The sequence below is a fragment of the Sciurus carolinensis genome, chromosome 3, assembly GCF_902686445.1.
Source record: "Sciurus carolinensis chromosome 3, mSciCar1.2, whole genome shotgun sequence".
NCBI classification, from domain to species: Eukaryota; Metazoa; Chordata; class Mammalia; order Rodentia; family Sciuridae; genus Sciurus; species Sciurus carolinensis.
This window is the reverse complement of record NC_062215.1, coordinates 32,161,795-32,176,767: the sequence shown is the minus strand read 5'-3', so window position 1 is coordinate 32,176,767 and position 14,973 is coordinate 32,161,795. Positions and strand designations below refer to the sequence as shown.

At 46.4% G+C, this 14,973-nt stretch overlaps 1 protein-coding gene across 1 annotated transcript in view; it reads right to left on the bottom strand.

The window, feature by feature from the left end:
• The window catches only part of LOC124979001 (RNA-binding protein Musashi homolog 2), a 242,505-nt gene extending 231,071 nt beyond the window's left edge, over positions 1-11,434 (bottom strand). Inside the window, exon 1 of the mRNA XM_047543042.1 lies at positions 11,344-11,434. The gene's annotated coding sequence lies outside the window, so the exon portion shown is untranslated. The remainder of the gene's footprint in view (positions 1-11,343) is intronic.
• Positions 11,435-14,973: the final 3,539 nt, after the last annotated feature.

The following is a 14,973-nucleotide window of genomic DNA, read 5'->3' as shown; positions in this document are numbered from 1 at the left end:
AAAATCTGAATTTTACCATAAGAAACTCCTTCTCCAATGACTGGCATAGTCCTACCCCTATGACACAGAGGATCCACCTTTTCCAGGTGCTGGGCTGTCCTGGCACTACGGGCCAGTAATGGACCCAGCCCCACCTTGGGGGCATGTGCGGCCTAGCTGAGGTACAGAGACTACACACATTCAGTTTTTTCCTTGATTCCCTCTTTCATGTTCCCATTATGGATTCTCTCAGCACCTGTGTTGTTGCTGCTGTTGTTGTTTTTCTCTCCTTTCTTACCTTTATGACACAATTTGTAATTATTTTTATTATTTACATGCTTGCCCGGGGCTGGTCCTTCCCATCCCACCCCAGGTTAAAACTTACAGTATAGGTAAGTACAGACCTCGTCTGCTTCATCTACTGATGGGCTGCTGGCTCCTAGCTCAGTGCCTGGCATTCAGAAGATAATCCAGATCTGCTGAATGAATCAGTGAACACGTGAGTGACGCGTGAGGCTGCGGGGGCAGTGCTTCCTGGGCCTAATGAGGACGGATGGCTGCTTCCCTGCACTGAACGGTCCCACGATGTGCAGCTGTAGAAGATCGAAGGCTCTTTGCTTTTATAGGTTTTTCTCCCTCCTGCTTTGCACTGACTTTATTAACATCTTCCAACCCCTTAATCTTTGCTATAAATTCAAGAGAAGCCGGAAAACTAGGCTTATGAGTATCATATGTAAAAGGAAAAAGAAAGAAAACTTAAATGAGGATGTGAAAAGTTCTCCCGCGAGGCAAAATACATGCAATAAACACATGTAGTGGATCAATATATTTAAATGTACTTTAATAAACATCAGCTAAGTGATACTGGGACAATTTCCAGATAATACCCTTCACCCAAAAATTTGTTTAATTATTCAAAAAAGTGAAGAGTTCACCCACAGGGTCCAGTCAGAAGAATGTTCCTTTGGCCACATCAGGTCAACATTTTCCATCAAAGCAGGAGCAACCCAGATCAATTCCAAATCTGGAAACATCTAGGTGGCTAGATTAACCTTGAGGTACTTCCTATAAAAGATTACACGAAACTGAGTCTATGCCGTTGGTTGTCACCCTCAGGGTTGGTAGAATAACTGAGCAGTAAGCTCACCTAAGGACAGATGGGAAAGAGAGAAGAGCGTGAGCGTGTCTGTGTGTGTGTGTGTGTGTGTGTGTGTGTGTGTGTGTACGTGCATGTACGCGTGCATGCGTGTGTCTGTGTGAGTGTTGCTGTGCTGGCAAGCGGTCTCCTGATGGACAGAACTAGAGAGGCAATCCCAGAATATCAGAGGACTGGGGTCTCGAAGGTGGAAAATAACAGCAGCAGCTAATGCTTCTAGTGTGTATTATGCATATATTCTGTTTCTGGGCTGATACTAAGAACTATAGGTGCATTAGTTCATGTATGCCTCGTGACAATTCTATGTGTTAAGTATCATTATCCCCATTTTTCAAATAAACAGGTAGAAACAAGTGAAAAGACCCACTCAAGTTTACAGAGCTAGTAAATACATGAGCTGGATTTGACACCAGACTGTAGTAGGTATAAGCAACCCAGGTCCCTATTGCCAAGCAATGTGTTAACCCATGGAACCAAGACCATGGCCACAGATCAAATCTGTCAGCCTCCTCATTTTTGTCAATAAAGTTTTATTGGAACCCAGCACAACCACTCACTTTCATATTGTCTTTGGTTTCTGTGATACAATGGCAGAATTGAGAGGTCAGAGACCATCTGAGCCACAAAACTAAAATAGTTACCATTTGGCCCTTTACAAAAGTTTGCCAACCCCTAAGCTAGATGATCAACAGCAGTAATTCTCAACTTCTCTACACATATACTCCTAAGGGTCAAGTAAATTAAAGGACAGCCCAGGGTGGCCAGGTACAGGGACTGATAACAGTCAGCAGCTATCCCAAAATGTCTACAAGTTTCATTTTTCCAAAAGGAATTATGCATGTTTTATATTCTGGTCCCTACTTATTCTATACAACATGTTTGAAACAAATAGCCATAAAGTAATAATCACCTTTCTGGAAGATGTGCCGTAACAAATCTACAGCACGGCAAACTATCGGACAGGGCACCCCATACACCCAACAGAGGGGGCCCTTGCATGAGTAACTCATGTGGAGCAACAAACCCAGAACTTCTTGCCAGATGGCGCAGGTGGGAACCTTTTGGCCCACTTTTAATCTGGCCAAGGAGCCTTGAGCAAGTCATTTTACACCCTTCCACTCTTCTTTTCCTAGAAAATGGGGATAATCCTTGCATCTCACAGGACTATTGGGACAATTATAAGACACAGGGCACATGAAAGGCTAGGTCTAACAGGAATCCCTGAACCTGAACATAGATGTCAATCCTCCTTTTCTTTATTTCTTTATTTTGTGGGGGGTGGCTAGCAAAACAGATCTATTAATCAAAGAAATGGGATGGCCTTTTTAAAAGATTAAAATCAAAAATACTTGTCTCTATATCAAAGACTCTCGAGTTCCCTTGCAAAGGACTCCAGCACTTCCTCTCCCAGCGGCTTTCCACCGCCTTCTGACATTCCATAAGAAAGCTGGGAAAAGGTCAGGAAGCCTGTCTCTGATCATTCCACACTCTCATTTATTTTTCCTTAAGTGAGAAGCACATTAAAATGGTTTTTCATATACTAACACACTGTAAGCAAGTCAGAAAATATTTACCTCTGCCACCAATTATAAAAGACCGTTAGCGACCTCAACAACCAAAAATCTCTAATTTACAACTAATCCACTTGCACAAATTACATCTTCTACAACAGACCACCTAAAAACCGACTTCCTGTAAACAAACCACTCTGCTGGATTTTTAAAATCTAATTAAATCCCTATTTTGCTCTTAACTACAAGAAGCTCACTTTTCACTACAGTGGGGCACAATTTTTTATTTTCAAGAGTCAGAGAAATACTCCTAAAGGGGTGCGACCCTCCAAGTCAGTGGCAAGCCACTGCTTGCCCCAGGGAGGGGCCCTCTGGTCTGGTCTCCCTGCCTTCCCGGGCCACTTGCTCACTTAACGCCTACTGGCCTGTGCTCAAGCAGGTCCTGAGCCAGCTCCTGTTCCCATCACTGGGTTAAATCAGGAAGGCAGCATGCAAATAAGTATGAAGTGGAATACACAGGAATATTTAAATCTGCCTGAAGGTGATCACAGAAGGTACTGACCCTCCTAGAGCATGAAGAATCAGACCAGGTGTCTTGATTTCCCCCCTCCCTTTATTTGGGGTGACAATTCATTCTGATTTCCAAGTCCTCAAGTCCCAGGCATACCAGGACAACTGGTCACCCCACCCCTACCCTGCCCAGGTTGCAGGCAGAAGTCCCTACAACCAGGAACACGTCAATAATGTCGAGATTGCCTCCAAACAACAGAGTCTGATTTCTGTGTCAAGCCGAAACAAACTGGCTACCTATCCTCTCTCCAGTTCCTGTCTACAGCCCCCTACTTGCAAAAAGCAATCATCAACCCTTCCTGGCAACAGACCCTCTATCCAGATGAACCTTCTACCTGGAAGCACCACCACAGACACACAAATGTCCCATAAAGGACCATCACCTAGGCTGCAGAAGGTCTGTGGCCTTAAGGCAAATCAAATCCCACTTTGTCAGAAAGTCGACTCTAGGAAGAAAACACAGTATGGAGGGAAAATGGAAGCGGCATATACAAATTCAATCTCTCCAATCTCCTATTTATTTTATGCAAAGTTTTCCTGGTGCTTATTAATGCCAGCTTTCCCTCCACCATTTAATCTCTGCTTCTATTTCATTCTTAGAGGCCTGTGATTATTCTAATTCAGCATTTGGATGACTTCATTTCCGCTCAAGTACACCCAGGTCAACTTGGATAGAAAAGAAAGAGGAGGAGAAGAAAAATAATCAGCTAAAAGCTATTAAATATCAGCCGTGTGCCTCCTGATTGGTTTTAAAGGCAGTGGTGAGGTTAGCAACAGTCAGAAACTCAACCCTCCTGCTTCTTCCTGCATATTAACATTTTTTCTGGGTCTCTCACTATTATGGCTTCGAATGTAAATAAAGCACAGATTGGCAGCCCACTTTGAGCTAATTCACAAATACCAAGTCTGAAAATACAGAGCTGTAAAAATTTAAGAGGGCAGTAACTTGACAAATCCGGCCGTTCTACAGAGAGACTATTTCTCTGAGGACAAAAGAAGGGAAAAGGGAAGAAAAGAGAAAAGCATCCCGGACCCATGTAATGGGGTATCCTATTGACAGGGCGGGGGCGGACAGGCAGGAATCTCCATATCAATGTTCACTCCACCAAACAACAGAGCTCCATTTCTATGCCAAGTCTAAATGAACTGTGCTTTCTCTTCCACAAGAACCACCCCTCGCACCCACTGGCACAAGCCTGAACCGTGATTCCTGGTACACTTTCAGTTCCCACTGGACTACAGCAGGGAGAGGGAGTATTCTTTTCTCATGCTAACAACTCCATTGTAAGTGACCTCTTCAGAGGCCTCCGGGAGGACTCTGGGAAGGTGAGCGTGAAGTCCTTCAGGCCCCCCTTCACCCTCCCCTAACCAGCCCGGGGCCTCATTAACTCTTTTGCGCCCAAAGGCTCCCCTGTCCCTGGGCCTCCCTCCTCTTGGGCCTGAAAAAAATTAAATAAATCTAAATCGTACAGGGGAATGCAGTTAAACAGCAATGCTGGAAAGTTTGGGCCTTGTTCCTCTACCTACTATGCAAATGAACATGGCATTTGATTAGCATAATCTCAAAGTTTTCCCAGCTTGCTACCCAGAAGGCATCCTATTTTTCTATTTGTATATTTTAAAACACTGTTAACAGAGCAATAATAATGTCTGATGCTTTTGCCTAACAACAGCTGGCTATATTTTATACACTACAAGGGAAATGGGAAGTTTTCCTGGAAATCCACTATCTATTTCAGGAACTCCTTTTTGAAAAAAAAAAAAAATATGAAAATTTAGGAGAAGTGAGGTTAGGGTGCTCAATCTATTTCTAACTCAGCAGCAGCAGAAATCGGTCTAGGGAGGCAGAGCTAACAAGGAAAACATGAAGTCGTTCAGCAGCAGAAGGATATCCCGGCAAAACCCAGGGATCGTGGTCCTCGCGGGTGATGCCAGTTTGCTAGAGCCACCTGGCCCAGGAGGTGCAGGCAGGTGGGTGAGGCAGCATTCTCCTATCTGCTGAAGGGGACTTTTCCCACATCAGGGGGCAAGTAAAGTTCCCTCTTCATTTGACACACTTCCAGAGGAAGGAGTTGGCATGAACCAGACAGAACGAGTAAGACATGGGGCAAGTTTGTCCTTATTCTGGGTTATCACAGGAAGAAAATATTGGACCCCAAGTAGCCTTTGGCATACGCAGCTGGGGAGGGGAAAATGATCCTTCCTGGTTCTCTGTATGGCTGTAACTGAAGAAGGTCTGAGGAACAGGCAGACTCTCGAGACTGAGGTCGAGCAGGTGACAGGCAAGCTAACTGTCCACCTCCCAGTCAACCCACCTGCACAAACCACTTCAGAAGACAAAGGCCTCCTGGGAGCGCTGATGCCCACAAAAGACACACACAACTTTGTTTTCCAGGCCTCGTGTGAGAGAACCACACACAGCGCAGAGCTCCATTTATCTACAACGCACATTTGGAAGTGCTAAAATTCTACCTCAGGATCACAGTCCACTTTCGCGAGTACGGTAACTTGCTTATTTATTTTCTCACAAATCTCTTGCCTTTCAACTTCAAAGGCGTTCTCATACTTTTATTCTAGGTACTACTCTCCTCACACATACAGTATCAAAAGGAGTATCTGAGTATGGGCTGTGGACAGGCCACCATGGCACCTGTACCTAAGACCTGTGGCTAGAAAATCATAGGCCCCTACCCTCCCTCAGAGCATGCGCACCCTGGGCCCCCCACACCAGTGGAATAAAGGAGTAGGTCTCGTATGTTAAAAAGCCAATTTGTTCTTGTTTCCAAGTTTTCTTTATTCCGAAAGGTTTTCGAGCACCACTTCCCAAAGCTCAACTTCCACAGGCCCACTCACAACCCAAGTCCAACACAGGCGTCCAAGGACCCTTCCTCCTCTTTGCCTCAGAGCTGCCCTTCCGTGAGACCTGAAGAACCATTAAATTCTGAGCCACAGCCTTGCAGGCCTTTCTCCCATCACCACATGAAGGGCTGGCCCAGGAAGGGGTTAAAGCCCTCATGTCAACCACAAACTCGGGCACTGGCCCAGAAGGGACATGGGAACCAGAGCAGCCAGTGATAAAGGCGGGATTGTAGCAGCCCACTGAATTGGAAATGACTTGTAGGCCTAATGAAACAGAACTCTGGCAGTAAAACAGAATGAAAGGAATGAGACAATAAAAGGCAGGACAAAGGGTGCAGAGTCGTTTCAGCTTAGCAAAATAAGCTCACTTTGTTGTTGGGGAAAGCCAAAGCCGATTAGGATAAACCAATGACTAAGCATAAGTCTTCCAAACTAATTACACAGTTCGCCATGTGAAGTATAATTGGAAGCCTCCGACGCGGGCTGCCTGGCTTTCACAGGGGGCTCTATGAAGCGGCAACACCTAGCGGGTCCAGCACCCAGGCAGCCCTATCATGGCAGGGAAGAGCTAAAAGGTGCAGAACCACTCCATCCGGGATGAGGCGGAGATTCACTAGGTGTAAAGTCCTCTTTCTGATCTCCAAAATCCTGTAAGCGAGGATATAAGACACCGGTACCTGGAGGAGGGGCCTCAGGGGGGAAGGGGTAAACCAGTGGACATGGAGTCTCTTTGATCCAGTGCATTTTAATCACCAGGCTGGGCTCTTCCAGGTGGCTCTGCGTGGAGAACAGGCCGATTCATCGCCTGGGTCTGCCTGGGCACATCAGAGCATCATTTACCTGCCATTTTTTGGAATGGCCCGTATACATCATTCCTGAACATACGAAATCATGATCATAGATAACGTCCACTAAGAACCCCAGGCAGTTAAATAAATTACTATAGATCAATGTTTTTGACAAATGAATAAAAGCCGCTCCCTTTGAGAGGCTGCTTGGTGCCAAAGTGGGAGCCCGGGTTTTATAAACAATGGAAAGAGGAAAAGGGTAGGCTGTACAGAAAGGAGTGACCATCTGGGTTCTACCCACCATGGGCTGAGTGACCTCGGACAACTCCCCCTTCTCACCACCGATATAGCAGACACGCCACCTATCTCACTTGGCATCTTTGAGAAGCACATTTTAAAGCACATTAAAAAGCTCAGCACCAAGCATGTGTAGCTCTAATTCAGAAACATTAATATCCAGTAAAAGCATCTTCATAGTAAAATCTGAACCTCACAATCCTGAGTTTTGTTGATTTGGATCTAGCACACGAAACAGGGGGATGGAAGTACTTTACAGTTCTTCTGGGTCTTACTCATAGGATGAGGATTCCAGTTTATAAATAGTGGCTTTTTCCAAATAAAGAATCCCTTCACTGTCCTTGTATCACGAAGCCTGGAAATAAATTCTAACACGGTTGAGTCTGTTTTGCTTATTACATGCCATGCTCACCACTGTTGATAATGTATTGTTTTTGTTACTATCTGAGAATACTTTGAATTATAACCTAATTAATATTTAAACTTGCCATATTACCGACTCCTCAAGGTTAAAAAAATCTTAGCAATAATTCAGCCCAGGGGTCAGCAAACTACAGCCCACAGGCCAAACCCAACCCTCTATCTGATTTTATAAATAAAGTTTTATTGGAAGACAACCACATCCAACAGATTACTTGTTGGCTACAGCTGTTTTCACCCTAGGACAGCAGGAGTGAGTAGCTACAACAAGGACCAGATGGTTTCCTAAGCCAAAAATATTTACTCTCCAGTCCTTCACAAGTTTTTCAACCCCTTCCTTCAGAACAGGAACCGAGGTCAACAAAGAAATAACCTGTCAAGGTGTCATGTGGGTGTCATCCCACTGTCGGGTCCAGGGCAGAGGCCTGGAATGCCTTCTACTTGACCTTTCTCCTAGGACGGCACCAGAACAGCTACCCAAAGTGAAGGACAGCCATCTAGGTGAACACAGTCCTTATGCCAATGGTCACACTTCAAGCTCACCTTAAATGTAACAAGTAACGATGTCTCCAACCTGAGGGGGTAAATATTCTGGAAGGAAGGTGGGAAACAGCACAAAAGGAAGCCTCCAATTTGAGTTATTTAGAGCTCTCGGTGTGTCATTCTGGATCCACTCCACTCACAATAATGACATATTTAAACTCCCCGAGCTCAGCCCCTTGACAGCAGTCTTACCCATCTTGACTGCCACCTGAAATAAACAGTTGGAGCAGCTGCCACCTCGGGCAGGATGGGAAGAGGAAGAGGGGAGAGGAATGACGGCCAGAGAAACCTAAAAAGTGGCACATCTTGCACGGAGCCTGTGGAGGGACGAAAGTTCTGGACTTGGTGGAAGAGGAATTCTGGCTCTTACACTGCTTCACCTGGGTGACCTTGCTGAGACTTACCCTGCCTGACCTTGACTGTCCACCCTCACCAAATGGGCTGGGTGACACCGATGAATATCCACAGACCTCAGCCTGACGAAGTGACGCTGCCTTTTCATCTCCTTGGCAGCCTCCCTGCCCTAAGTTTTGCCTGAGGTCTGATCAGCAGAGTTCAGGTTCTACTGTCAGACATGCCTAGGGACAGAGGGTCTCCACCCAACCTCTACCTCTCAGGAAGGTTATGACCCGAGTCAAAAACAAAATCCCACCAAGACCCCATTTAACAATCTGCAACATGAGAATACAACCACCAACCTCCCAAAGAAAAACTCAACAAGATAATATAAGTGAATGACCTGCCCCAGAATCCAACACTTAATAAGCACTCATTATCAATAATAAAATCACACCTCACTAATTTGCAATTGGTTTGAAGGTGGCCCAAAACAACTTCACGTGTGCATGCACGCCCATGTTCATGCAGGAATGTGGGCATACTTCGGGTGAATGTGTGTCCTGCTTCCTTCAATCAGAATATAAACTTCCAAGAGGCAGAGTCAGTTTCTCAATTTATCTGTTACCTTCTTTCGCAGTTGCTGGATTTACTCGTGGCCCTTAAGGCCTAGCAGCAGACTCTCCCTACTTTGATCATTCTGGATTCAAATGAATTACACCCGAATCCTGAGAGGTGGTGAGTCCTGCCCAAGGGGCCAGAGATGTAATATTAGCCACCAGCAAAGGAGAAATGAGCTCTTCTGAAGACAGACCCAGATAATACGCAGAGCATATACACAAAACAAGCTACTAACATGTGAGCGGAGACTGTTATGATTCTGATACATTCGAAAGCCTCCTTAGTCCTTTAATGAAACACTTGATAAGTTTCTACATCCTGCCGGAATCCACAAACCTTACTGCAGAATTAACTGGGCAGCATCAGACCCAGAGAGTGCTATGCCAGGGAAGATGGTCTGTGACTACTTCCCAGACAAAAGAATAACTGTTCTCAGTGCGGCGATGGAAGCTGCCACGGGCATGGCCACGGCCGCAGAGCTCCCCCACCGCTGGCATACTGAGTCACAATTATAAGTGTTAATGAAAAACAACAGAAAGAGAGAAAGGAAGAACCAAAGAGAACAAAGTGAAGAAGAAACTGAGCATTAGGGACGTGCAGAGAGGTACCGTGTGCTGGCAAGTATAAGCCTGTCTGGAACACTCTAAACACCCATCTGGGCAGCGCCAACTTCCCTGACACCTGCAGGCCCATGAGATTCCAAGGCAGGTTATAGCTCGACAAAGAAATCCCACCTCGTGTTTGCAAACACTACCCCGGACTTGTTTTAAAGGCAGAAAGGCAGCAAAGAGGGCTCATCCTCCAGAGCTTTCCATCATGCAAAATGGACTTGTCTCATTTAATTACTTCCAATCCCTCTCCATAGGCAGGATGGGGCCAAGTGATGGACAAATCCCCCTTGGTGCTTTAAATCAGTCTAGTGGGGAGAAGTACTGTAACATGTGTGGTCACCAACACACTTAGCTATTCCTAGAACCAGCCAGAACAAATCAGCCCCCAAGTAGCAATGCCAGAAAGGGTGTGGGGAAGGCCTCTTTCAAAACCCACCTGGATGGTCAATTCAGTGCCATTTCAAATGCACGTCAGGGCTGGAAGAGGCTGGTTTCTCCTTATTGCTTGGTCTCCATCCATGCAGAAATTGATTAACACCAGAGGAGGAAAATCTCCATTTCCAGGCTAACTAAAGGTCATGGCCCTCACCTGGGAATGGAGTCATAGCCATTGCCTTGGGCAAACAAATAAAAAGCACAGAACCTTCAAGGCTGGCCAGTGGGCAACAGTGCCCATGTCCTGCCCATGGCAAGTAGAATAGTCATCGTGAGAGTAAATGAGGGATGGAGGTTAGAAGGGCCACCGCGTCCTCCCAGAATGCCATGGCAGCTCCGCTAGGTCAGCCCTTTTACAGGGAAGAGGCAGGCCTATGCAGGAGAAGGTCACACACCTGGCCTCCCATGACAATATCCACAGTGACTCAGAGTTGCAGGAAGCAGAAGGCCAGCTCAGTCACTCACCTGCCAGTCTCCTGGGACCTGACACTTCCACAGGTGCCAGAGGAGGGACACTATTCAAGAGACCCCTGGGGCAACAGGGTCATCTGAGGAACTCATTCACTGACTCCCCCAACCAACTAGGAAGAGGCATGAGAACATGACCCTTGAATGCTCATCTTGTCTGTCTGTCTGTCTGTCTGATTCTCCACCTGTCACATGTGCACCTTTTCACTCTGTTTCTCAGGTGCTTTGGGGATCTTGACCCCAGCCTGCTCCAGGAGCAGAGCGCAGGCCACCATTTTGCTGCTGTCTCACAGGCACTCAGGTCAGAGAATGCTGACAGGTGTGGGCTGGCATCTCTTCCAAGTCTCCTTGGGCATTTAACAGGGAGAGTTCTGCTGCCAAGGGCCCCAGGGAGCATCATCTCTCAATGCCTTTGCCAGAAAGGCACAGAAGGAGGAAGCCCCCGCTCTGTGACTCACAGCCCTGCATCCCTCCCGGATCCAGGTCCCACGTGGGCACAGCAAATGCCTGCAAAACCACACTGAAAGGCCACTCCGACTGCTCCTGCAGGTACGTGGGGCTCTGTGCTGACCTCGAGAAGACTCTTCCATTGTGGCTCCTGCAGAATTTCACTTAAATCATGATGGCCAAGTTCAAAGACAAGGGTCTTCAGAACATAGCTATAGTAGAGGCAAGGGCACAGTGGCCACTCCCAAGGACCACTCAAGGCTATCTCTGGCGTGTAATATCCAACCCCATGCAGTGCTTACCTTGCCAAACTGCTCAAAATATTGCTTTACATCTTCCACTACTGTGTTCGCAGATAGTCCGCCTACAAATATTTTCTTTGTTCTTGTGACCATCTGCAAAAAATGACAAGAGAGGAGCACAAGTTAACCAGGTTATCTGAAGCAGTGCTCGATAAGATACTGAAGCAAGCCACATTCCATGTTTCTCCAGGAAGGCAATTTTAGATCTGAGTAAGCTGCATGGTCCAGGATGCTGTCACTCTGCATATCTTAGGCATTCAGTCTGCCACCTAGAAGCTTGAACTTCCTACAGGCAGAGGGGACTTCAGGACTTCAGTGGCCATAAGCCAGTTTCATTCTGATATGACTAGGATACAGAGAACAACCCCATATCGAGCTGTTGTAAACTTCAGAAAAACAAACAAAAGAGAGCTACATGCCTAAAAACTGCTGCCCAGAAATAGTCACAAAATCTTATTATCAAGAATTGCACACATAATTCAAAACTAAGTGTTGACTCCCTGGCCTCCACCATTCTGGTGCTGTCTGCAAACAGAACACTGAGCATGCAGGGACCAGCCTGCAAGCTCTGTCCTGTGCTCCTTCCCCTCTGGGTTTTGTGTAATGCATCTTGACTCAAACCCACTAATCTGCAGGTCTCCACACCTTTGTTCAAAAAAGTCCTTTCTCCTGGAATTCCTCTCGGCTCCTAAGTTTCCCACAATCTCCAAGGTCCCACAACCTTCTCCAAAGTTCAAAATATCTACTTGGTGTCCCAGCAGGGAACGACTTCTCCCTCTTCTGAAATCCTCTAAGACTGCATCCATATCCTCAGGGCACTCACTCCTCACCACCCACGCGTCTTCCTCCAGATGTCACTCCTGACTCCTGGCATCCTCTGCCATGCAGAGCACAGGGTCGGCGCAATTGAGTCCATGCTGAACACTCAGTGCATGCAAAAATGAGCAAATATGCCCACATCTGGGGATCCCATCAGTTTCCACACAAAGATAACACTGCTCAGAGCAAGGACCAAGAGTCCCACACATGGTGTCCAAAAACTAAGGAAATAAGCATCATTCTTTGAAGGCTGAATTTAGGCTGTGTGTGTTGTTTTAACATCAAAATAAAAAACTGAAAAATTCTGTGGGTGCAGGGTCTCACCAGTTGGGGTGACAAATAATAATCAAACATGCCCTCTGTATCTATCACAACTGGACACAAGATGCCGCAGCACAGGGCCCCTGACTGCCTGGATCAGTCATCACCAGGACTCCTGGCATGTTAGCTATGTGAACGAAATGAACTAAGCCACCTCCAACAGGAGATCAGCTGAGTAATACCAGTGACTTGCAGGAGTATAAAAGGTACTGGAAATATAACATCGGTGTCTAACTGTAGGTGTGGTCCTGGACGGGACTCATCTCCTTAGGTCTGGTTTTTCCTCTGCTCTGGGAGGTGCTGGATCAGAATTCCAAATCCCTCACCACTGCACTCTCATGAATCTGAGAGCATGATGACCGTGAGGGATGGAGGTTCCCGGACTCCAGGGAGCTCCGGCTTGGCTTAGTGGCTCCCAGGATGTACATATGTTAACACAACCCAAACTGGAGCTGTAAAATGGACTTTCTGCACAGTTTCAAGATGTTGTCCTAGCAACCGCATACTGTCAATCACCTTCCTCCTCGGAGTACCATGCAGTGGTTTCAAGTGTCTAAAGCTATGATTTACCATTTTTCATCTCTTTTCAGATGACTGGGGGATTAGATGAAATAATATATGTGAGGATATTCTATAAAGATCCTACCAGTGTCCACACTTTCCAAGTTCCAAGATCCTCTCATTAGCAGGTGGTACCCCCTCTTGTTCCTTATTGTCCACCTCCCTTCTCACCCATCCCTTAGTCTCCCTGGCAGATCCAAGGTCACCTTAATGGTGAAGCTCCATCAGGCCCTCTCCAGATTTAACTCTCTCCCTACACTCACTAATGATTACATTTTACTTAACCTAACTTTCCTAATGTATTCACTCCACAGACACATTAAGTGCTAGGCGCTGGAGCTTAAGTTCTAATAGAATGTAGAATTCAATCCACTATAAAATGTAGATATAATAATTAGCCTACCACACAAGGTTCCCATTAGGGCTAAATTAAATAACATATGCCAAAGAGGCTAGTGGGGCACAGTGTAGATGATAAATAAATGGTCACTGTAACTAAATCCAATGCCGGTTACTAAATTCATCCCACAAGCGCAGAATAAATGTGCAGCAGGAAGATGTGTAATACAAATGGCTTTGCAAAGTCAACTCCTATTGCCCCACTGTCTTTCCCTAAAATTTCAAAAACACTTTCCTCCATCTCTATCTGATTTTAGATGCACAAAGACTCCCCACAGATTAATTTTAGAATTTTTTTTTTTTTTTTTTTTTTTTTTTTACTCCAGCCAAGTAACTATCTGTAAAGAAACACTAATGCGCTCCACAAACATGTGCTAGCAGAGCTCTTAAGTATGGAGAGGCATTCGATAAAAGGAGCCCCAAGGTCTCCCTTCTACACTGTTCAGGGCCAGGCAGGTGGACCACAGCAGGCGCTGTCTATCTTCCACACATTCACGTGGACCCAGAGAACAAAATGACCACCGTGTCTTCATTCCAGATTGCCGGAGTCGACCTAATGCTCATTCCCCAGGAACTGGTTAAATGAAAAGGCCTCTGCACACCCTCCACGGTCGCCTGGCAGCCGTAAACACGCCAAGGCAGAGCCCGCTACGTGGAGGCAGACACCCAGCTATAAATCTACACAGTCCCCAAAAAACCTTTAAAACACTTTTAAAAGAAGAAGAAGAAAAATGAGAAATTCCAGGCCCCAGACAATGCACCTAAGTATCTGAGTTAGTAAAACATCCTCTCCAGGAACCAGCTCGGACACAGTGATGGATCCCAGTTCCCAGCAACACAAAGGAAACTGGTGTAATCAAAACCGTCCAAACGTGAAAAGGCCAGGGCAAGATGCGCAACACTTGATTAGCTGCTCTCCGACGGCTCAGCTTCAGGAGAGGGGAGCACAGCTGGGGGCCAGTGGGCTGTGCACAGTGACCTCTCTCCTGCCAAGGCCACATGGCCACATGGGGGGTGGGGGGTGAGGGTCATCTACTCTGGGAATCCTGACACCATTACTGCCAAATGGACTGTGGACAGCTCTGTGATTTGCATTCTGGTAGAGACTCAGGAGCCAGAGGACCCTAGAATCACATTCTTCCCTCCATTTCCCTTCCACCTCCATGGCAAGGTTGGTGTGTGTGTGTTCAGTCACGGGGGCGGGAAGTGCATGTGTGTTTGAGATAACTGTAGTCCCACCCCTTGAGTCCTGGCTTCTGTTTGCCAGGAACCATCCCATAGCCCCCTGAACTTTAATCTTCTCCTGACCTTAAGAAACAGTGAGCAGGAAAAGGGAACATTGATCCCCTGGCTCTATACTCTTCTGAGTTACCAAAAAAAAAAAAAAAAAAAACACCTCTACACCCAGAGGAGGGAGCCACCTCTGTTTCCTCGCACCAAGCCCTTCAGTAACTGTTTCCTAACCTTCAGCCTTGACTCCAGTGTAGCACTTAACCCCATGGGGTACAGAACACCAGCCACTGCACATCA